Source organism: Pezoporus wallicus, unplaced genomic scaffold, assembly GCF_028554395.1.
Source record: "Pezoporus wallicus isolate ANWC-B61680 ecotype Strahan unplaced genomic scaffold, APGP_CSIRO_Pwel_v1 contig_749, whole genome shotgun sequence".
NCBI classification, from domain to species: Eukaryota; Metazoa; Chordata; class Aves; order Psittaciformes; family Psittacidae; genus Pezoporus; species Pezoporus wallicus.
Window position 1 is genome coordinate 5,358,864 of NW_026641327.1, and position 23,576 is coordinate 5,382,439.

Below are 23,576 nucleotides of genomic sequence, written 5' to 3' on the forward strand. Positions count from 1 at the left end.
TCTTCTGTGGGATGAGTGTAATATAGTCCCTTTTTCCAACCCATTCATCAGTCACGTAAATGTGTTGTCAAGGAAATTTCACAATTCTGTAATGCAGCAAACAGGAAAGTCCCCTTCTTTGTCATTGACCAGCATTTTAACTTATTCTGCTATCTGAATTGAATATCATACCTCAGGTGCAACAATAGAACTGTTAGGGGTAACAATATTCATGTTATGCCTTCTTCCGTGCCCACAGAGCTATTATTTTTTATTTTATTTTTCTTTTTGGCCAGATAAAATGGCTAGGAATAAATGCAATTGAAAGTGTCATCTGGTTCTCCTGTATTCACTATTTTATTGATGAACTTAAAGAGCTGTTATACACTTATCAGGCACAACTGTGCTTGTTAGAGGTTGATTTTTGGTTACATCCCGTCTTACTGTAACCTAAATATGCTAGTGTAAAAATGTCGCAGGAGGTGTTGGTGTGAGGGACATAACCTTGATCTTTTAGAATGAAGTGTTTATGTTTTAGGAAGGCTGGTCTGCTTGGGCAGAACTTAGAGGTTTCTTTAAAGAAAACTAACAACTTTTCAAGCCTTATTTGTGTCACTTTCTTTTCTGCTTTTAATTACAATATTCTATTCTGAAACTCATGACATTTGTTAACTCAGTTTCTGCTTTCCTGGCTGCTTGCTGAATAGATTTTTAAGCACAAGTCATTACTAATCAGCCTTGTTTTCTGTAATGGAGAAAGAAGAATATGTTTTCAACCCACTCTATTCTGTAATTCTATGTTTCTTGATTTTTCAGAGCGAGTACGTCCTTGTGATTCATTAAAGAGGATCCAGAAAGTTATTAACAGTGGAAGAGTTCTATCCATTGCTTACTGTGATATTCACATTATTCCAATTTTAATAATAGGGCAAAATTAGTTTTCTTACTCTGACATTTGTACTTTCACAACAAAGAATTATTCATGAAATCTTCATGGATGGTTTGGTGTTGTTTTTTTTTCCTCTCTGTGTTTGATACAGTTTAGAAAATGGTGTTTTTTCTAAAGCTATATGTATATATTAGTATTAATCTCTTTCCTATTAAATGCACGACTTGAGGCAACCTCTGTTAGCAATATTCTTTTTTCTTAATCAAAGAGTAGTAAGTGTTACTTTTCAGCTCATTATTGCACTTATTTAAATCAATTCACTATTAACTGTATGTACCTTCAATGTTAACTTTCAAATATTCTGAAATGGAAACCTAATTGGAGGATTCTATATAGGAAGTATGCTGAAAAAAACACATTTGATTTCAGTATGAGGAGTTCTGTCATATTACTGTGTTCTGAGAACTTAAAGAATATCTAAATTGTCATTTCTTTGTATATTTCTGGGTGATATCTTTCAAATAAAAGCACTTTAAAACTGTAGGATACTGTTGAAATGAGCATTGTGAGGAGAGAGGAACCAACAGTCTCTGGAGCTGTGTGTGCAGAGCCATGATCCTCCTCTCTCTTGTAGATAACCTGAAGAGTCCAAGATATGTTTTCATTTTCTTTCCTCTTCACCTTCTTGCTAGTCACCTAGCAGATCAATAGGATCTCTATCCTTCCCTCCACATTTTTCTTTGCTGCTTGATTATCTTTGCGGGACTAGACTGAACTTTTCCATCTCCCTCAGAGTACTGCCAGGCACTTATCCATTTCTTCTCTCTTACAATGGTTTGAATTTGACCTCCTTCTGTCCTGTGTAGATGGCAGATAGCTTTGTAGGCTGTTGTTTTCCAGCCATTTGAATAGGCGCTGATACATTTTTGTGGACATTTGTAGAAACAGCTTGTATGCAAAGCAAACTAACTGTCCCTGAGCAGCTGGGTATTTATGACCCATTAACAAATGCTGAGTTTTGAGACTTTCTCAAATGATGATACAGAGCTGAAGTACTGAGCACGAGGGAGGTATTTGATACTTCGGTGCTTAGCACTTCAATACCATTTTTTATGCTTTGATATTACATTTAGTGGTGTGTTGGGAAGTGCATTTTGCTTACAGAATCAGGCTCTTTGCTGTGTGTCTTGTGCTGTTATTACATGTAGTATCTCTGGATGGAAACATTATTGTTCTTTGCATTAGCAGCTTCCTCATCAAAGAAAATTTAAGACTACTTTTTTATGCTTCAGTGATAGCTAAGTAACTTAAGATAACCCTATGTAACCAGAGCCTTTGACATCTTGATGTTCTAGTTTGCACTGCTGCAAAATAGAGAGGAAAAAGGGTACAGTATTGGCAGATGAAGAAACTGAAGGGGTAGGGTTACTCACATGACTTCCAAGGGTAGAAAGCTGACCAGTGGAGAGATAATCTAATGCCAACAGAGATATTGCCTCTTATCTAAACTGATTAGGTCAAAATTTTATTTTCTTTGTGACTGATGCTTTGCTAATCTGTCCAGTTTAAACTGACAATTATTCTGCATATGGATGCTCCATCCCTGGCAGTGTTCAAGACCAGCTTGGATGGGACTTTGAGCAACCTGGTCTAGTGGAAGGTGTCTCTGTCCATAGGAGCAGGGTTGGAACTAGAGGGTCTTTAAGGTCTCTTCCAACCCTACCCATTTCATGATTCTATGTTACGAACTCAGCTGCAAAGTTACCATGCTTATTTTGGGCTGACTTCTACAGTATCAGTTTTTCTTAAATATTTAAAAGTACTGTTTGGGATTAAGGAGGTGATCAGTGGAAGAAGTAAAAATGCATTCATCAAACATATTTCTAATTCTTAAAAAAAGAATTGCATTTGTTTAAAACATCAGATCTGCAGGATCCTGCTTCTTTCTTTTACCTGTTAAATTTGGTTCAATCCTCCTTTAGCCAGAGTGCAACTTCTGGTAGAGAAAACAGGCTAGTAGTAAATTAGGAGCTGAGAATGGCAGGCAGGTGTTGAGTGTTTTTGTCAGACATATTAATAATACAGAAATAATTTTCAGCCTAGTAAGGAAGAGGACAGGGACGCACAGCTGAACTGGAAGAGGAACAGATGGAGATCGTGGAGTTAAAATGTCAGAGCCCAAAAGTAAAGTGAGTATGTCAGACTAGACGCTAAAAGAAAATGACTGCCATTGTCTGTACACCTGTGCGAGAGGCTAGAAAGCAAGAGGAGATAAACTCCTTTGTCCATTGTTACTGAGACATGGCAGAATGGCAGGAATTGATGGACATTTGGGATTCCTGACTGCTGGCTGCATGTAGGACAGATTAGGTCATAGATCTGATGGGAAGCTGCTCTGTGCTTCTGTACAACCAGGAAAGGAGGCGTATGACAGGCATACTGGACTGACTGCTTTTTAATGCTGTCTTGTATGGTTATTCTGCCTTGTAATATATTCATTCAAAGAAGCAGGGTTAAGTTTACAGATGTAGCCCTAGGTCTTGTGCCTCAGGAATATTGCAGTGCTGGCTTAATGTCCAGTTAATACCAGATTGCTGTTTTCAGTGGGACTGTAATAAATGTGGTGTGCAGAAGGCTATGTGGGGAAGACTGAGCAAGAGTGCAGGAATGCAAGATTTTCCGCTCTTGCGGGTAATCTGTCCTCTATGTAATCAAGTTGCTGACAGTTTTCCTAATCAGTATTTCGTTTTTACAGAGAGCTACTCTGCCTCTGCCATGGAGTTTAATAAAGATGCTTTTAATGTGAGCCTTGTCATCCTAGCAGGACACTGTCTGCCTTTTACTGGATGAATCTGGGAAAAGTAGTTATGGTGAAAGATACCCTAGGGCATGAGACAGTAATTGTGCAATTAATGGGAGATGCTGCCTTACACAAATTATTTTTTTCCAGAGGCATTGAATACTCTGCAGCTCCGTATTAGAGAATGCCCCATGCAACTGTTTGTGTTATTCTCCAAGTGCTGCTTGTCTCTCATAGCAGGTTGAAAACCTTTGCTGTAAGAAACACAGTAAATAGGGAAAAGAATCTGATCCCTGGAGAGCTATATTATGCTGATTTCCCCTGATACATGAAGCTGGTGTTTTCTTAGTAGTAATTAACATTTATGTTTTCAGTCCTTAAGAAAAAAAAAAGAACAAAAAATCAAGTCCCCAAATAATGTTTGGCTGGAACCATAAGTAAAATGGTCCATGGCTGTCTGAGACGGTCTGGTAGCCTCTTAGACCTGTGAATAGTCTCCAAACACTGTTACTGCACACTGCAGAAAGGCCCTGCTGTGTCATATCACTCCTCGTTTATCTCTCCAGGTGGAGAGATATAAACTGGTATAGTTCAAGCATATTTTGTGGCTAATCTAGCAGCTCTATTTCTAGCATGTTCCTGGCAGAGTCGGGAGGGAGCCTGACATTAAATAATTGAAGAGCTGTGGAACTGGGATGGTGCTTCGCAGCTAGCTGTAGCCTGTTGCTCTCTTAAGACTGAGGTCTTTTCTCTGTGTGTCCATGTAAAAAAAAGGACAATTACACAAGCAGTGTATAGCATGGTGCATTCCTTCTTACTCTGGAATTCAAATACAGATGGAGAGTTGATAGCAAAAAAAGAAGCAAAACCTGCTAACCTTTTATTCTTGCATTATTCATGTACACATTAAACCATAAAAGGTAATTTGCTGAACACATACTCTCAATTTCTGGGTAATGCATGAGTAGCTCTACAGCCACAGGCGACTAGGCTGATGCCTCCAGCTAGCTATTCAAACATGAAACGTTACCTTGAAAGGTTTTGGTTTTTTTTAATTGTAATTGAAACATCATTTTCTAAATAGCTTTTCATTTGAACATCAGCAAGAATGTTTGAAATCAAGTGGGATCTTCTTAGATATTACCATTGCTATCAGGTCTGGTTAATATTACATAACATTTAGCAAACTAATCTGGTTTAATGTGTCCATATGTAAATAAAACCAGTAATAATTTTAATTTCTATTTTTAATTAGTGGTATAAAACTCATATGGCTTTAAAGAAAGGTACTGATTTTAAATACTAATGCAGTTTTTCTAGCTTCAAGTCCTGGAGAAATCCTTTGCATTGCTAGTGCAGATGAAGGTGTTTTTCATGCATATCCTTATGCATGACTCAAAATGAATATTTTAAGAAGTAAAGCATAATGTTGTTGCAAGTCTGTACTGTATACTGGGTAGTCACCTCCTGAGGTTGTAAAAGGAAATATAGGCAGGTTCTTTAGAAAGAACAGGCCTTTCTTCTGACATTGACTGTAAGAGATAGTCATACTTCTGTGGCTACCTGAAGAAAAACTTGTGTACAGTGAATCGTGAAAGGAAGGAAGGGTGGTTTTCTATCATGGGTAAAGGATTCAGAACGGATCTTCAAGAGAGAGAAACAGTCCACATTTGTCCAAGAACAAGAGCGAGGGGCAGTACATATGTTATGGGAAAGATAGGAGTAGCATATCACAGGCAGAGCTTGTATGTTGCTGGGACCCTGTCAGGATGGCAGGATCCTGAGGAAAAGTGATGCAAACCTCAGCAGTTTTCATGTAGGAGTCATTGCAGCAGAGTCATGCTCTGTTTGAATCAGAGATATTAAAAGTCTGTTTCACAAAAATCAAGGCAGAGATTGGTGTGTGGGTTTTGATTTGTTTTTTTGGTTTGGGGATTGGTTTGGTTTGTTTTTTTGCTAGTGACAGCCTAGGCAAGTTCAGGGCCACCAGTGCTGTCAAAGGAGCAATACTTTGTAACCTTTAAAGAAGTGGGTGACTGTGATACAGCTTGAATTTCATATTGTTATGGTTTCCTTGAGTTATGTGTGAGTGCAAGATGTGGATTTGACTTACAAGGTTTAGTAAATCTCTCAAATCTATAGGTAACAAGCTCTTCTGTACACAGTGTTCATAGACTGAATGGCATCAAGTTATAAAAGTTTCTATTAGTTGGGGGGAGCTAGAGCAGATAATTTAAAAAATATATTTTTTTTTTCTGAAGAAATGAGAGTCCCTATATACTATTACTGTGTCTGTAGTAAGAGCACTGGTAGCTTCCCTTTGTAGTTCTATAGGGAAAAAAGGTATAATTAAGGCTTTTCTCTAACTGGTCTGATTTTTCTCTTCCTGCTGACTTACAGAGGATCCAGGATTTTTGAATATTTGTTTAGCCATTACAACAAATAGATGAATTTTCAAGGATCCATGTGTCCTGCAAGAAATCTTGGAGGAAATTTCAACAACAGAAAAAAAAAAACAGAGCATCAGCTTCTTGTTTTCTTGCACTTGTCTTTGTTGTTTGTGCTTCATGCATGCCAATGCGTGATGTTAAATAATGTCATTTAGTATCTGGTTTAGAGTATCTGTTATTATTCAAAAGTGGTTTATTCACTTGAGGATGTTAGGAAAGTTTCTGAGAGGGAGGGTTTATTTTAAGTAGGCCCTTAAGCACATCAGATATGATTCACATAAATATTTCAGTAGTCCCAGGTGTGTCTCAAGCTTGCAAGGCAGGCTCTGTGGCAGGTACCAAAAAAAGTCTGCCACTAGCAATGCCATTTCCCCTCTTAAGGCCAGTGCATGTTAGAAAAACCTCAGAATGGAAGTTCATTATCTTCCTGTTTCAGTGAACAGGAGATGCACAGCCACCTCTGGGTGTGTTCTGTTTGGATTAGCATGGTGACTAAAAGATTGCAGTTAGGCTGCAGTTGTAGAATAGAATAGAATAGGGTTGGAAAGGACCTTAAGATCATCAAGTTCCAACCCCCCTGCCATGGGCAGGGACACCTCACACTAAACCATATCACCCAAGGCCTCATCCAACCTGGCCTTAAACACTGCCAGGGATGGAGCATTCACAACCTCCCTGGGCAACCCATTCCAGTGCCTCACCACCCTAACAGGAAAGGATTTCCTCCTTATATCCAATCTAAACTTCCCCAGTTTAAGTTTTAACCCATTACCCCTTGTCCTGTCACTGCAGTCCCTAATGAAGAGTCCCTCCCCAGCATCCCTATAGGCCCCCTTCAGATACTGGAAGGCTGCTATGAGGTCTCCATGCAGCCTTCTCCTCTCCAGGCTGAACAGCCCCAACTTTCTCAGCCTGTCTTCATACAGGAGGTGCTCCAGTCCCCTGATCATCCTCGTGGCCCTCCTCTGGACTTGTTCCAACAGTTCCATGTCCTTTTTATGTTGAGGACACCAGAACTGCACACAATACTCCAGGTGAGGTCTCACAAGAGCAGAGCAGAGGGGCAGGATCACCTCCTTTGACCTGCTGGTCACGCTCCTTTTGATGCAGCCCAGGATACGGTTGGCTTTCTGGGCTGCAAGCGCACACTGAAGCCGTCTCATGTTCATTTTCTCATCGACCAGCACCCCAAGTCCTTCTCCCCAGGGCTGCTCTGAATCTCTTCTCTGCCCAACCTGTAGCTGTGCCTGGGATTGCTCCGACCCAGGTGTAGGACCTTGCACTTGGCATGGTTAAAATTCATGAGGTTGGCATCAGCCCACCTCAAAAGTGTGTCAAGGTCCCTCTGGATGGCATTCCTTCCCTCCAGCGTATCAACGGAACCACACAGCTTGGTGTCATCGGCAAACTTGCTGAGGGCGCACTCAATCCCACTCTCCATGTCAGCGACAAAGATGTTATACAAGACCGGTCCCAACACTGATCCCTGAGGGACGCCACTCCTTACTGGTCTCCAGCCGGACATTGAGCCATTGACCACAACTCTTTGTGTGCGGTCATGCAGCCAGTTCTTTATCCACTGAGTGGTCCATCCATCAAATTGATAGTCCTTGTCCTGTGTTCTATACTCCACCACAGCATGTGCTCTGCAACTTCTAATCTTAACAGAAGAGAGGAGGAAGGGTGTGAGCAGTGCTGATAAGTGCCTGCAATTATTTTTGTAGGTTAAATCCTGCCAGAAATTTGATTAATTTGCCCCTTTTGGTGTAGTGTGCAATGGGACTTGTTCATTGTTATCTTTTCACACTGTTTTTCATTAATGTGTTGTACCTGACTTCTAACAACCAGGGCGTTTTAATGAGGTTCCTGAACACATATACAGAGAGAGGCTATTTCAAATAAAGTATAGCAAGCATGAAATGAATTTTTAAAGCTTTTTAACATGAAACTATGTTTTTAATGTATAACAGTGTCTGGAGGGAGGGACTGGTGTCAGGTTTGGTGGGGTTTGTTTGGGTGTTATAGGGTATTTTTTGTTGTTGGTTTGTTTTTTCTTGGACATATTGGAAGCTTTTTTTTTTTTTTTGTGATACTTGAAGAGACGAGGGACATATTTATGGTCTATAAAGCAGCTTCTGAAAGAACCATCACAACTAACAGAAATAACTTTTTCCAGCTAAAATTTTCTTTACCCTTAGGTAAGAATAACCTATCTAAATAAAGGAACCAAAGCGCCTCAATATGTTGATTCAGAGAAGCTTGGCAATACAACTTGTGATGAACACATTGGGTGACTGGATTCCACAGGAGAGCGTGTTATCAAGATTGGAGTGATTGTCACAGTCTGTCAATTTAAGTTTTAGCTTGAATTGGGGTGATTAAAGGGATAAAGTCAGGATTATATTTGGGTAGCTTTTGAAGAGGAAAATGCAGGGAGTCCACAGTGTTTGGAAATGTTGAAATGTGGTTTTGGTAGTTACCTGAGAATTGAGATACCCGTTTGTTTAAATGTGCATCTCTGATACCTGCACATTAATAGCTTGTCCTCTGACCATTAGAAATGTTTCACTACAAGTAGAACAAAACTTCATATTTCTATTTTCTGTGCAGATGAAATTCTCACTTCCATGAAATGGCATACCAGTGCCTAGAATGCAATACTTTCCATATAAATAGCCATGTGTTTGTGCTTATTGACTCGTATTGTCACAGTCATGGTCTTGGTGTTTTACTGTAAATTAGCCATACTGTTACACTGTGGGTTCTTGTAGTGTGTTGTCTTCAGTGTTTATACTCCCTCACAGTGTGTATACTCACTTTCTGTATTTCTAGATAGTGGAAAAAGAGCCCTAACAACCTTGAGCCACAACACAGCAATTGCTTGGGGGACGCTAGCTGTTAACTAAGCTGGAGGGAGAAGACTGTACAAGAGTGTTACCCAGTGCTCTATAGAGTGTGATTTTAGGGAATCAGGGTTTTCTCCTCTCCCAAACCCGCTCCCAGGAGTAGGAAACCCTGAAACACACTCACTGCTGCTTTACAATTTTCTCTCTCAACTGCTGTGTTGTATATTAACTGTACTCTTCCTGGACATGAGAAAGCCCATTTAATCAACACAAAATGCAAGTTCACTGTGGTTTCCCGTAGTGTTCGGAACAGAAGAGGGAGATTTTTGTTCAAAATCTGTATTTAAGGACACGTTTGGAAGCTCATAGCTTTTGGAATTTGTGCCTTGTTCTTGATGTTGATGTTGAATGTACTTCCAACACTTTTAATTTTAGCGGCCCCCCAGCTCTCAATATTTGACTGGTTGGTTGAACTGTTTTGTTGCAAGTTTACTCTAGATGCTCCTTAAGTGTAATATAACTTATTCTTCCTGTATTGCTCCATTATGAGCAATGAAGGCTTTCTGCAACCAGCTCTAGATGCAGGGAAGAACTGCTGTATGAAGGGTAGGCACTTTGTTGTGGGAGAGTTCATGTTCAGTTCTATCTTCAGGCATGAGTCATTCAGCCCTGCCACAGATCACTGCCTCCTTGTGATGTGTTAGTGGGTAAGTTATTTGAGGCTATTCAGCTCTTGGTTTAAGATGGTTTTAATGAATACTGTTAAATATACAGGTAGTAGCTTTTTCTAGGGAAGTCAGTTGGCTTGTTTTGCCTCTTATGCTCTTGTTTTTTTTTTAATCGTGACCAAGGTCTTCATGATCCCTCCTGTCTGTGTAGTTGTGGGAAGGCAGTTTGGATATCAGCACAGTTTGGAGGTGTTTGTGTGTATTTGAGCAGGGTTGCCAATGGGTTTTTATCACTTCCATCAGCAGAGGCTGAGGCACTTGACTAACGAAATCCCAAGGTCTGGCAGATGTGTTATTTTCTGTACTGTAGCGAGCCTGTTTGTGTACAGACTTTATTTTTCAGAGCTGCTCACCTGTAATTTTTTGAGGGGCAAAGTAATGAATTAGTATGTTGCCCTTCTTGGACTGCAACAGATTGTCAGTTTATGCTTTGGGATTGGTAATGTGTCTGGAATTGCTAACCTGGTCACTTCAAATGCAGGTTTTGTTTTAGTGATTAATTTTTAAAAGGCCATTTTAATTCTCTGACTGCTGTTTGATACCTCAGTTTTCTGAAGGATTTGTAAGATTTTACTCTAATCAATAACCACAGATCCTGGGAATGTGAATCATTTGCCATTCTGGGTGTGAGATACAAGAGCAGATGATGCTGATCCCTGTACAGAGGGGCCAGGAAATCAGCTTTCTGTTTGAATTTATAACAAGCCCCCAAATCTGTAAAGCTATCATGCAGCTGCATTCCTGATGAGCTTACTTCACAAGTACTTTGTGAAGATGAAAATGGTTCCTTAGAGTCTCCAATGGCTTCTGAGCCTCCTTGCAAACCCAGCTGCAGCAGACCATGGTCAGTGCCTGCCTTATAGCTTACAGATCCCTCAGATGGGGATGTTTCTGTGGGCAGCAGCACAGGGCTGATTCTTGCTTCTCGCATTTCTCTCTTTAAGAATTCTGTTTCTCTAAGGTCTGACAGAAGAAACTTCCTCCCTTCCAGGCTGTCTTTAATCAATGCCTTGGCTCAGGCTGGCACAAAGCAACTGGGAGCTGCACCTTAAGGGCAACTTAACTGCTTGGTCAGGAGGCACACATGGGATGCTGATGGTACTATTATGGTGCTTGTAACAGTTAGCAAACTGAAGTACAATCCATTTCTCTCAAGGTGGCAGCTTGACCTAATCTAGGGGGATGTTTAGGTAGCTGGAATCGCAACCAAATGCAGTCCATCCTCATTGGATATCAAGATGGCTTCTTAAAACATAAGGGTGCTAAAGCTTCTAACAGAGTCTTGGTTCTTTTTTTCTTAGCAGAAATAAAACATACTGTACTCTGGCCTACTTGCACAACAAGCAAACTGTTTTGGCTAAAATTTTCCATTAAACAAAATAAAAGTCAGTCTAATACAAAGTCTAACATGGAAAACTTCAGCTTGAGCAGTTTGACAAAGCTGCAAGTAACTGAAAACAGGGCTTTCTCATGGAAACGCCTGGCAACTTTAATGTTTGGCAGCACCAGCAGTCACACCTATTGTAACAGCAATATTGTCAAGTGCTCCCTGATTTATTATGTGCCACTGGGATGATGACCTGTTTAGCCAAGCATTTTAATAAATCACTCTTGGGCAACTGACACAGATGACCAAAACTGTGACATTTTTGAACACTTCTGAACAACAGATTTATGGTGAAACAAGGCTGGTGATTATGTGGGTAATAGAAGAGAAAAAGTACATATTGATGGATTGTGTTCAAACAACATTTCAGAGTGCCCTTGGGCTCAGCACTCCAACATATTTTATTTGTTTTGACCTTTGCATAAATGTTAGAAATGTTGACTAACCACCTCATGCTGACAGTGTCATTGGGTATTTTGGGGAGACTTGCGCAAATGCAGTGGTATTCTTATAGTATTCAAAATGCCTTACATGCTGCAGGCTTTCATGGAATACCAACATGGTGACCTTTGCTTCATGGCTGTGGTAGCTAAGAAAATCTCATTATAGGCACTGCAGTGTAACTTTGGTTTGACACAGTTTGTGTTTCTTTCTTAAAAAAAACAGCAGCCCCCCAAAACCCCCCACAAATCTGCTCAAAAAGCAATTCAGCAGGTAAAGCTAAGGTATTCTGTCCTACGGTTTTATGATAGTTCTCTTAGTGGTGTGAAGTGTATTTCAGGGAATAGTAGAAAGCATTTTTAACAGCTTCTGGAAGGAGGACTAGAACTACTTGCAGTTCCATAGGCATCTCCTGATCTCCTGTGTGGTTGGTAATTGCTAGCATAGATACATTGTTAGGTATTCCTAACCTAACACCAGAAAACCCAATTAGTCACCTCTGCTACCAGGAAAAACTTTCTCAGAAGAAACAAATGGGATAGCTTGTTCAGATGTTTTGCCCTGGGTCACAGCTGTGTAAGCTATTTAGGAGGGTTTTTGCAATTGTAAGGGCACTGTTTGAATGAGACACTGTTGTGGTTTAAGCCCGGCCTGTAACCCAGAACCACGCAGCTGCTCTCTCACTCCTTCCCCTTCCTCCCTCAGCTCCCAGAGGGATGGGGAGGAGAACTGAAATAATGTAACTCCAAGGGGCTGAGATAAGAACAGTCCAGTAACTAAGGTATAACACAAACCACTGCTGCTGCCACCAATAATAATAATGATAAGGGAAAAAACAAGGGAAGAGAATACAACCACTCACCACCCACTGACCGATACCCAGCCCGACCTGAGCAGTGATCTAGCCCTCCCCATCCCCCTTGGAGTGGGGGGAGGAAGAAACGGGGAGAGTGTGAGTGAGCAGCTGCATGGTTCTGAGTTACAGGCTGGGCTTAAACCATGACAGACATCACATCTACTCCTATCTGGATATTTGACCAGCTCTGCAATATTTTGAAACTGTCACCAGCCATACCAAAATATCGAAGGATTTTGGATTCTGGCTTTATCTTGGAGTATAACAAAGGATGTTTGACTTCAGTCTGTGAGCACCACCAGTTTTAGTACTGCTTACTTTTCAGGCACTTGGCAGTCCTGCAGTGTTGAAGTCCAGGCTGAGGAACTGGCCTGTGGGTTGTTTTGTTTGTAGTGCCAGAAAGTGCAGTTGAGGTTGTGGCCTCAATTCCTAGTGCTTCCATCACAGGCCATATCTTATGAGGCACCCTGCGACACGAGTCACAGGAATGTCTTAATTTTCCCTCGTTCTGCTTGTCTTTATGCACCACTAGGGGAGAAATTGGATACAAATGCAGGAGATCCAAAAGTACGGGGTGTCTTTTCCAAGCTACCACACCTTTCTTCTTTTAATCTAAACCAGCACGTAAGTAAAGTGCATTCTGTCCTGTATCCACAGCTGCAAGGCCCCTTCTGTTACTGCCTTTTGAAACCTTCTGGGGTGGTTCTGATACTCTGAAACAACAAATACAGCTGTAGCACCAATAGACTAGTATTATCACTTCCCTGTAATTGTTTTGTAGTTCACTGTGCCAGCCAAGAGATGACTTGCTTCTTGCCACAAACATTTGTGTTTAAACAATACACAGCTCTGTCATGACTACAAGAGAGGTTTCTCTGTTATGCTGGAAAGGAAGGAAGGAAAAGACTGACCTGTGAGAGCTGTAAGGATTATTTGGGGTAAAGCTTTTAGGAATTAAGTGACCTTTAAAGTTAAGATCTCTTTGAATGAATTTAATACACAAAACAACTTGAACTCTCTAATATTTTTCAAATATATTTAGCCATTTGTTATTATTGCCACCTTTCTGTTCTGTTTAGGTCACTTGTATTTCTGAGAAAGGGTGGATTGTAAAGCAGTCATACCACCTAGATGTTTCTGGGAGCTAGATAACACTCCATCTCATAGATTGACCTGTTATCCTGCTCTCTGAGAGGCTTCTGGTTTCCTCTTGTACCCTGGGGTTAAATTCCACTTTGAAATAAATGGATGCAATTTGAATAGGTTGTAAACTGCATTCTTTTTTTTCCTCTTGATTCTGTACAGCCGCCAAACAGGAATGGTAGCCTGCTTCCTGATAGCTGTTGTTGGGGCGGCTACAGGAATTTGTAGCTCTTGAGGGATTGTGGTTGTCCTGCTGATGTCCTCTATAGCAGGGAGGAATACCTCATGGCACCCCTCAAGATGTGAGGCAGTTTCTTGGAAGCAGAATATTTGGATTTTTGTAGATAGCTTTTGCCTTTTTGTGAGCAAAACAAACTGTATGAATACCAGAAAGCCTGATTAGGTGTCTTCATGCCCTTAAGACCTGCTTCAATGAGAATAGATGGAATCACATATTTCAGTAGCTACCAGAGAGAGGGATATTTTTTGAAGATGTTTGAAAGATTATTGAAATATTAGTTTATATAGCTTATAAAATGGTTTCCCTTTAACATTTATGGAAGCACTGATTAACAGCTGCTGAGACTGAGCTGAAACTGCCTTGCTCCTTCTCTCTCAAAAAGACCTGGCAGAACAGGCAGATCTTAAACTCTGGCAGACAGGTCAGTTGATTTTTGGCCTTTGGGTGAATAGGCTGTTAAAAAAAAGCCAACACAATTTCAGTGGAGGGAGGGGGAAAGTTAGTGCTGTGTTGCAGGAAGCAGCTGCAGTGATCACTGTTACCGGCTAGGAGAGAATGGCCTAGATACTTTAAAGTCATGTCGCAGGAGCTTTAGTGAATCTTCAATCTTGCAGGCTGCTGCTGTTGATTCTTTAACCTGCAAAGAAGATAGAGCGGCATGCTTTTGCTGTCAGGACTTGCAGTGCTTCAATATTTTGTTCTCTTGTCTCAGAAGCCAAATGGCTACCAAGCTATACTGTGTGATTGTTTAGCTGCTCTGCATGTAAGGGTAATACGAAGACTTGTATCCTCTTCCTCTTCCTTTTCCTCATTGTAGTCATTTTAATACTTCCAAGGAGTTAGAGGTTGATGGCCCTCTACCTTTCTCTTACCCTCACTAATTGCACTTACATGCATCCTTGATCTACAAAGGTCTTCTTAGAGAAGAAAAATGGCCCTTTTTTCTACGTTCAGTGCTTGATCTCTGTGAGCAGAGAGCCAAATGAAAATTGGCGTTACTTACTCTAACAGCACTGATCTTGAAGAGAGTTAATGAAGTACTTCTGCTGGGCTAGCTTAAAAGTATGTGACATTGTAACAGAATGGAAACATACTTACCTGGCACCCAGCTGGGGCCCCTAAACTGCCATTAGCACTTATCCTGAGTTTTGAGTCCACAACTGACTTTTAATGGAACTAGCCTCTTGTGATTAAATAGCATTTCAAGGGTATTGAAAAATCTTGGCTCTGAGTGGGCGAGGTTGTAATTGTACAGATGCTTTTTTTGGATAAGATATAAGAGAAAGGTGTTTGGGTAGTCACCTGTTCCTGGCGGTTATCGTTGCTTGAGAGAGTCATTTTACGATGTTAGAGTTAATACATGAATGTGGGCGAAAGCTGAGGGATGCTGTGAGAGGATAGTGTGACACACTATCGACTCTGGGTGGGCACAATTTAAAAATGTAGTTGATATGTGTGAAGCTGTTAATCTGAAACAGTTCTGTGTATGCTGCTTGGCTGCAGAGTTTAACATATACATATCAAACCAAAGACAAGGGGAAGCACTGAACTGCAATTATGCTTTGAGCAATTGAGTGTGAGTAGAAGTGGAGGAGCTGTTTTGCCCTGTTTTCAGTGAGAGAGATGTAGGAAATACACATTTCACGGGGAGACCAAAGGAGTAAGGGTGATAAGGAATGAAATAAAAAGAACCTTAAGAGAGAGAGAAAAGGGTTGGCCTTGCCTGGGAAGTCTGGACAAAGAATGGGAAGAGACAAGTTGTTACAGTAGTGTGGCTGTTTGGCTCTGATGTTTGACCTGGTGGCTCTTGCAATGAGAATGAGCTGGGAAGACCAGGAGACAAACTGTAATCTGTCTACAGAATCTGGGGCTTGACACAAGCCCAGATTTAGCTTCAAATGGCAAAAAAGAAAGGTGACCATGCAAAGAGCATATTTTCTTTCTTCTTGACCTCTATTTCACATGTTAATTAAATAGCAGTCTTAGTTACGGAACATCTGAGTCAAATCAGCTTGAGTAAATACTTGATACACAACAACTCTGTAGCATTTAATTGTAGTGTGATGTACCTGGGTAATAGCCAGAACATGTGTATGTATAAACTGCTAGATGGAAGAGGCAGCTTTTGCCTCGCAGGGTCAAGGCAATTGGGCTTCTCTCTGCTCCTCGCCCCTCCAATAGGAAGAAACCAAAGGCCACAGTCTGCCAAGACTTGGATTACCTGAAGGGGTCCAAACATTGCAGTCTGATTCATACTACATGACTAGCTAGGGTGTTTCATCAATCAAAATGTCTTGGCTATTGTTTTTTCATATAAAAACACTTTGGGGGAAAAGAAAGAAAAAGTAAAAAAAAAATTAAAAGTTTATTCAAAGAAAATATTTTTTTAAATCCTTCAAGTAAAATTGTATGTCTGTCAAAATGAAAGGAGTAGAAGAGGAAAAGTACATCCTGTTTCTCCAAGTCACAGCACTTTTTCAAACTCTTAGTCAGGTAATTTTGCATCTTCTGTGTTCAAGATGTCACTTTATCTGTCTGGGGTGAAGGTGTTTGAATTTCTTCAGATAAATGGTAATCTGATAAGTATTGTCATAAAGTACCAGCAGAGCATATTGCACTGTGGAGCTGTTTTATGCTGGAAGCAGATTTGTTTGGAAAATGCAAGTTCATTTAAGCTTACTGTCAGCAGTAAGAGGTTTTTGTAAAGGAGCTTTGTCAGGAAAGTTTCTACGTTCCTGAGTGAAATTTCTTGTCAAAAAAAAAGTTCTGTGAAAGAGAAAGGATTTTTCAGAAAGAGTTTTCTTTGGATCAGGGATCTGAAAGATGGGTTGTATTTCCAGTTATGCCACTGGCGTTCTCTGTGGTCTTGGACAAGTCACAAACACTTTGTTGTTCAGAATTATCCATAAAGTATGAGCAGTTTGATTTTAGGATAATTGTTTAAGGGCAATAAACCTGTGCTGTTCAGTGCTTTAAAACTGGGCGGTTGACCCTAGGTGTCATGTGAAGTAGTTAGGAGAGAAATTCATGGACACTTAAGAATTGGGCCTTTGTATTTCCTTTTACTTGTTTTCCTACTATGTGATGTGAATTACAAATCCAAATACTGGTTTGGAGCTAGAGTTAGCAATTTGTAAAAAATTCTGGGATCTGAAAAGAGAGGTTGAAATTGGTAACTAAATACAAATTTTAAGAAAATTTGGATAACAGGAGCTCTGAAATGTTTCATTTTAATCTCTTGCACTGTTATGTTTTACTGGAAAATACTTGGGGAATAAGAAAGACTATTTGGGTCCAGCCTAAACATTTTGCCATTTTGCTGTGCTCTAATGAAGTTCTTGGGGTCTTTTATTAAGTGGTAATGCATGGAGGCAAGTCCAAGAATTCACTCATCAGGAAGCTTCTTGGCTTCAGAAGAACTGAGGGTTGGGACTGGCAGAACTAGCTTGTAGTCCCTCATTTTTATTTACTTGTGAGAAAAAGATAGATGGCTGCAGCTCTTCCGAAGGGATAGCTATGACTGAAGTATCAAATGAACTTGATGTTGTTAATGACCTCCACTCAAAAGCTTTACTGAATCTGTTAGCTCACTGCCAAAATGGTGCGTTACTGTTCTGGCTGAATCTAAGGAGGCAGGATAGGTAGTATTGTGTTACAGCATGCAAAGCCTGGTAACACTCGGAGTGACCCAGCTTGAGTGTATTACTTTGCAGAGTTGTATAGCTTTAATGCTTAAGTGTGTCTTCTGCTATCAACAGCAACAATAGATCAACCTATATAAGTACTTGTAAGATTTACAGGATGTAAATCTATCTGTGATGTCCCAGTTCTAGAGTCATTTACACCTTTCTTAATGGAACTGATGAAGTAAGTAGAAAAGTAAATGTTAATCCAGAGATTTAAACCAGCAAATATTTTTTGCTTCTACAGCACTCGGAATGGAAAATTCACCAGTTTCACAGTGCTAGTTCTAACAAGAGCTGTCAGTTTCTTTAAGTAATTTAACTGTCTGTAATCTAAATGTGATTGCATTTCCTTTCCCCAATAGCTGGAGACTTGCTTTCCTAATTTTTTTTTTTTTTTTTTTTTTACTTTCTGTTAACTAAGCTCTTAATTTTCTTATCTTTTTAACTGTTTTTCACATTTGAAAGAGCCTTTATAAACCAGCTGTATGGTGTCTTAATTTGGTGTGGAAGCCCACTCAAGGCCTTCTGGAAATCTAAATGCATTTATCTGCAGGATCCCGTTTACCTGCATGCTTACTGACATCCTGTAGAAATCCAGACAGCTGAAGAAGCAGAATTGCTTTTTGCAGAAGCTATGGTGACTCCTTGACACAGATTCAGTTTCCCTTTATGCTTTCTGTTTACTGTAGACTGTCATACTGCTGCTGGAAATCACTCTCCATGATGCCTTTGGAGCCTTTTTTGTAAATGTGAGTCCATTGGCAGTCTTCTGGCATAGCAGCTCTGTGGTTATCAGCTACAAGACTTGGCCAGCAGTGCTACAGTTCCACATCTGAATTTCCTCAGAGCTCTCAGGTGAATGCCATCCACTTCTGGTGATGTACTAACATCCAGTTTGTCTATTTGGTTTAGTACTTCCTGTGTACTAGCTTTAAATTGATCTAGCTCCTCCGAGCTGTCTGCTGTGATGAATGCCATAAAACGTGGGATACTTCCAATGCCTTCTGTAGTAACAACTGACCAAAAAGAGCATATTGAGCTTCTTGGCTGCGGTCTTATCATTCCCAAGTCCCCATTTTATAGCATAATCAAGATTTTCCCAGCTCCCTTGCTGGCCTAGTATAGTTAAGAGAGTTTTTACTGTTTAGCTTTGAGTATTTCCAAGGCACTCTTCACGTTCTTTTTTAGCCACTTTTTCTGTTACGTTTCATGTACTTTTCTGATCTCCTAGTTTGGACAAACTTCATAATTTTTTCATTCTACTTTAATTCAGAATTATGCCCTACAGTATGTTCATTGTTAGTGCAATGGACAATAAGGTTTGTTACAATCCTGAACCACTCTGAATCAGGTGAGACCTTTCCTGGCATCTCCCCAACACATACTGTATGTTATTATTGCCTTTGATTTGGGTAGCAAAATTGCCAGTGCTCAGAGCGCCACTTGGGTGCAGCGTGTCTGTGCTGGCTCTGGAATGAACAGCTGTTACTGCTGTGGCTGGTTACAAATGAAATGGCTCAGTGCAGTTATGTTCACAGTGTACAGTAAAAAAGGAATCCCTGGGAGCTGGGAAGCAGAGAAAACCTGAGAGCAGAGGATTGAATAGTACGTTCAGATGTTCAGGCCTGCACATGAAATTGATATATCATACCTGTCTTTTGCTCTCTTCAGTTTCATGGGCCCAAGTGGTCTAAAAGCATCACCTGGTAAAGTGATGTCAACAGTGATGGCTCCGTAAGAAAAACTGGGGTCAGCATATATGAAGAATCATTGCTAAGTGTCCAAATCCTGACTTTGAGGGAGCCTTCTGGATTTTTATTGCAATGTAGCAAGTGAGAATACATGAAACAAAGGTGAAACCCTGGTATTCTATGGGACGACATCTAAATGAATTGTGTCAGGATCTGTGTGAGAAGGGAGCTGTGACACGCATCAAAGCTATGCTTTAAGCAGAATAGCTGTTGACCAAATGGGGGCATTAAGTTAGTTCCCAAATTTAAAAAAAAAAAAAAAAGAAAAAAAAGAAGGAAAATAATTTTTCAGTTGAGTTTTCTTGTGCTACATTACTTGAAAACTTACGTAAGGGAACACTAAATGGTAGACATGTATATGCATTGTTTTAATCAGAAATGTTGAGAGGAAAAAGTACACATTGATTCCAGAGGCAGATAAATCAGTCTTTCTGGAGAAAGAAATTCAGCTGGCACAACTGAAGTAGGCTGACTCCTTCCTCACAAGATATGCCAGGACCTAACCTTACTAGGAGGAGTAAATGCTGCTGGATGCTCATCTTGAATGCTTAGCATCTCAAGGTGTCCTTGAGGAAATGAAATCCTAAACCTTTAGGGTAGGTTTGGATCCGGCTCTGACTTGGCGCTGTGGGCCAAAGTTGCTATTTGGTGACACTTTGTAATCCTCCCTAGTTTCCATGGTCAGTTTTAAAAGAGAACCTTTGTAGCCTGTCCAGGTACTCTTCAGTGTTTGAAATGTGTGTGTGCAACAAACGGAACTTATTTTGGAGCAGTGCTTGGTGGCAGCAATTTTGGGTGCTGTTTGATTAAGCACTAGCTATCTGGGTATATTCCTCCCCATGTTATCCTCTTGAGGAGAAGAATAGATATATGCTTCTGGCATCTTTGGCAGGGAAAAACTGACATTCACAGCCCTTCTTCAGGTATGTAGCTTGTGAGAGGTGAGAATTAGTGCGGAGGAGCTTAAAAACCTTTATAGACTCCAAAATCCAGTGTGGGCAAGGGGATGGGTTGGTTGGTTGTGGTCTTTTTATAATCTGCCAGGTGTGCATACATTGCAGGATAAAGCCTATTAATTTTTCTTGGACATGAAATCAGGGAAACAGCTTTTATGAGACCTTACATCTGTTGGTGCCCCAGGATATGCAGACAGTAACTAACAGCAGGAGGCCTGGAATGTGTCAAAATACTGGCAAAGTGTGTTTCGTCTGATTTGTTTGTTTGACACTGTGGTAGGAGTTTCAATTAGCAGAATGACTGTACTCTAGCCAAATGAAGGAAAAATGATGGTAAGCCAATGTCTGCAACCCTGTTTGCTCCTTTGAATGTGTCTGCCTTGCAGTAAGGTGGTATGTCTGTTCAGTACGTAAGGTTTTGGATCCTTACCGCTGTTCCTTACAGCATGAGGTTGGAGTGTTTCTCCTAAAACAGTGAATGGGAAAAATACTCTAGGCTCTTGGTATGGAACTGTCACCTATTGTGTAGCTCCTAGTTGTTTCTGAAGAGCTCAGAAATGATGACAATGACATTTTAAATTTAGGGCTGTGGTCTGATCGTTGCAATTATGTTATCCCTCAAAAAGAGTATTTTCCTGCAAATGTTCTGCTTCACTACCACGTATAGGTGGTGTGTGGAGCTGTCAGGGGGGGCCAGACCTTTAATCTGCATCTCCAATTACAGTGTGCTTGTCTTCCCTGCAGAAAGGCTCGAGGGTGGCTGTCTGCCCATGCCATCAATACAGCAAATGACTTAAGGACCCAGCAAAGCATGGAGGAATGGGGTGGGTCCTTTCCAGACTGTTCTAGACATTGGTGTGCCTGTATGAAAAAGTAGCAAGATTTTGGCCTTTTTTTTTATTAAACTTCTGGAACTGTCTGTTTTAGAAACAAAAGCATTGTTAGAGATGTAGAAATACTACTTATGATTCAATTGAAACAGCGCAGGAGATCATGTTGATATGCATTGGGGCAGATTAAGCAGCGGGTACTGGACTTAAAACTTCTTATTCCAAAGCAATGAAATAAAACTCCCAAATCCCACTAGTTCTCCTGTATTTATGGCAGCTGGGGAATGTATGGCATGAAAATTTAATTGTGATTTTTTTTTTTTTCCATGATACAGTAAAATACCTCGGAAGCCTTTTTATTTGTTAGGCATACACCATTTTTAACACTTATTTTTTGCCTGATGGATACATCTCCTCTATCCCAAGATCCCCTTGTCTGCACTTTGCTTTCTGAAATGAACAGCAAGCTCTTGTACTTGCTGAACGGTGTATAAGGGTTGACACCCTCCAGAGAGAGCTTTGAAAAATGGGTATGTCATTCAGAAAATCCTTTTTATTTGGTATACTCAATATTGCCATTGAGATGCTTGCTTTTGAAATAGGTATTGTCAACTAAAGCTGGAATAACTCATTCACTGTTAAATGTAAAGAAACCCACCCTTGTGGGTTCTGGTTGGGCATTACCGTGTTTTGCCATTTTTAGGGTTGGTTACAGATTGGTCATTAGCATAAAGCAGTGCAGGAAATCCTCAGTCCCTTTTCAGTAAATAGAGAAAAGTATATCCTCCCTGACTAAAGGAGGAAATGAAATATTCTGCCAAGTTTACCTGGATGTTTAGATGAGAGTCTGAAAGAGTGAGGCAGAGTGTGCAACAGCTGCCTGTAAGGATTTTGGGGTTTTCCAGTTCACCCACATCAGTGATGAACAGATCTACTTGGGTGTCATGGTTTAAGCCCAGCCGGTAACTCAGAAAAGGAGCTCTAGGAGAAAGAGACACATATTTGGTAGACTTTGTATAAACTCTGTGCTTGGTCACTATCACTTTTGACCATAAAAATGAGAGGTAGTTCTCCTCTGTAGAGTTCTGCTGACTCACCCTTTCTGGCATTGTAAAACACAGTGACTGATTGCGTTCCCTAGAAAAGTAAAGGTTTTCCCTTTTTCTGTCTAAGTATTCCTGTTCTGTGATAGACAATAATCTACGTTCTCTCTCATCCTCACTCAAGGGCTGAGATGAAGAGAAGCCTACTACTTTCTCCAGAGATTTGAGCTGTGGTTTGTGTTAGGGTTTTATTCACACCTTGTCCCCTCTCCTCACCAGGAGAATGCACAAATGTTATCCTCACTACCACGAATCCTTACATCCAGTTTCTTTCATTTGGGGAAAATAAATATAAATGAAATGAGTCAAACACAGATATGATATATACATATATGTAATATAAAGTATGTTACCTGTGAAAAGTCAGGGTTAGAAAAACCTAATTATCAACAACTATTAGATTGTCTTTCTGCCTGTGTAGCACATAGCACTTTCCTTCCACCTAGGGAAGAATCATAGCCATGCCCAAGTCTCTCAGCACTGCAAGCTTCCTCAGCCAAGTGAAGTGCCAGACAATGACAATACCAGTACTTAAATGAGGGCTACAAGAAATCTGGAGAGGGACTTTATGAAAAGGAATGTAGGGACAGGACAAGGTAAAATGACTTTAAGCTGACAGAAGGTAGGTTTAGGTAAGATATTAGGAAGAAATCCTTCATTATGAGAGTGCTGAGGCACTGAGAAGCTGTGGCTGCCCTGGCTTCTCGAGGCCAGGCTGGATGGGGTTTGAACAACATGGTCTAAGGAAGATGCCCTTGCCCACGGCAGGGGAGTTGGAACTAGATGAGTTTTAAGGCCCCTTCCAACCCAAACCATTTTGTGATTCTATGCTACTAACCAATAATTGCATACCTACAAAGTAATATGGGTGTCAACTCATGAAGAATGGCCTTGCAGTAGTCAGGCTTAGCCGGTTCCTGGGTTGTTCATCCTCTGCTGGTACAACACACCTGGTTTGTTCCTGGCTACTGATGTTTTCAAAGGTACTATTGTATCAAAGGTATAACTTGTAGTTCATACACTGCATTTCTGGAAAAAGTCTGACCTACTGCACAGTGTGTGTACTGTGGCTTTTGTGATGGGAATGAAGCTATATGATCTGCCATACTGGAAACTTTGGACACTGACCCTTGGAGCAGTTCACCATCTCACAGTAGAAGAGGCAGTAAGTTCTGTAGAGTATGTTTCCAGAAGGAGATGGAAGTTCATAGTTTTTATGTAGGAGTTTCAGGATATGGTAGCTGTAGTGTAGTAGAGGTACACAGCCAAAAGCTTAAAAATCAACAGTGCAAGCATGAAGTTTTGATATGTCTTGTCGTTTTTCCTATTAAGTGATAGCAAACTGGAAAAAATTACCAACTTGCTAACAGTTTTAAGTAACACATATATTTGGTAATATATACATCTTTGAATATCATGTCTATGTTGCTTGAGAATCTGAATGGCTTTAGGAGGAAATGGGCATTCAGAGGTTTCACAGTGTATTTTAA

General features: G+C 40.5%; 1 long non-coding RNA gene across 1 annotated transcript in view; it reads left to right on the forward strand.

Annotated features, from left to right (window-relative positions):
* The window catches only part of LOC130606605 (uncharacterized), a 44,306-nt gene that overhangs the window by 17,830 nt on the left and 2,900 nt on the right, over nt 1-23,576 (forward strand). Inside the window, exon 2 of the long non-coding RNA XR_008974024.1 lies at nt 18,136-18,301. This is a non-coding gene — a long non-coding RNA (uncharacterized LOC130606605). The remainder of the gene's footprint in view (nt 1-18,135; nt 18,302-23,576) is intronic.